The 882-nt window shown below is 41.3% G+C and overlaps 1 non-coding gene across 1 annotated transcript; it reads left to right on the top strand.

Annotated features, from left to right (window-relative positions):
* Positions 1 to 401: 401 nt before the first annotated feature.
* LOC112476357 lies at positions 402 to 520 on the top strand. Its single transcript, XR_003045039.1, has one exon. It is a non-coding gene; the product is annotated as a 5S ribosomal RNA (ribosomal RNA).
* The last annotated feature ends 362 nt before the right edge of the window (positions 521 to 882 follow it).

The raw sequence follows: 882 nt of genomic DNA, 5'->3' as shown, positions 1-882 counted from the left end.
TCTATCCCAACATCAGACTTTGAAGCATTAAAACCCATTTCTGAAATATATTCACAAGGACTCTTGCCATCTGCTGCCAGTTTTACAATAATTCAAGTAAAATTCTTTTGAGCTGTCAAAGCATTGTGAACTGTGCATGCAAATAAGCTCTGCAGTGACAGTCTGGGGACCTGAGGTCTGGACCCAAATCTACCACTAACCAAGTAAACTCAGAAAAGTCATTCAACTTCTCTGGACCTCAATGGCTTCAGCTACAGAAGAGGGTTTGGTAAACAGAGTGGATTTTTTTTTTTTTTTAGCAGTGGAACTCGTTAAGTCATATCTCAATCCTCGATAACTAATAATAAAAACAATACTGCTAATTATCCACAATTATTGTGTACTTAGAATCTGCCAGCCTTGTCTACAGCCATGCCACCCTGAACAAGCCCGATCCCGTCTGATCTCAGAAGCTAAGCAGGGTAGGGCCTGGTTAGTAGTTGGATGGGAGACCACCTAGGAAGACCAGGTGCTGTAGGTGTAAAATATAAAAATTAAGGGATTGTAAGCTGACAAGGTCCTTGAAATCTGTGAAGTCAACCAAGGGTTGCCTCACCTAAAAAATAATAATAGTAAAAAAAGAATCTGCCAGGCTTTACGCTAACCACTCCAGGTCGATTACCTCATCTAATTCTCACTCTTAACACTAATTTCCTATGAGGCAGGAAATTTTATTTTCATTCCGGTTTTACAGATGAGAAAGCTGAGGCACAGAGAAGTTACTTGGGCAAGAAACTTGCCCAAGGTCACACAGCTAGTAGAGGGCAGGGAATGTGTGTGTGTGTGTGTGTGTGTGTGTGTGTGTGTGTGTGTGTTAGCATGTGTATATGCATACATGGAGAG

Source organism: Pteropus alecto, unplaced genomic scaffold (assembly GCF_000325575.1).
Source record: "Pteropus alecto unplaced genomic scaffold, ASM32557v1 scaffold161, whole genome shotgun sequence".
Classification (NCBI taxonomy): Eukaryota; Metazoa; Chordata; class Mammalia; order Chiroptera; family Pteropodidae; genus Pteropus; species Pteropus alecto.
The sequence above is the reverse complement of the archived record's forward strand: the minus strand, read 5'-3'. Positions and strand labels throughout refer to the sequence as shown.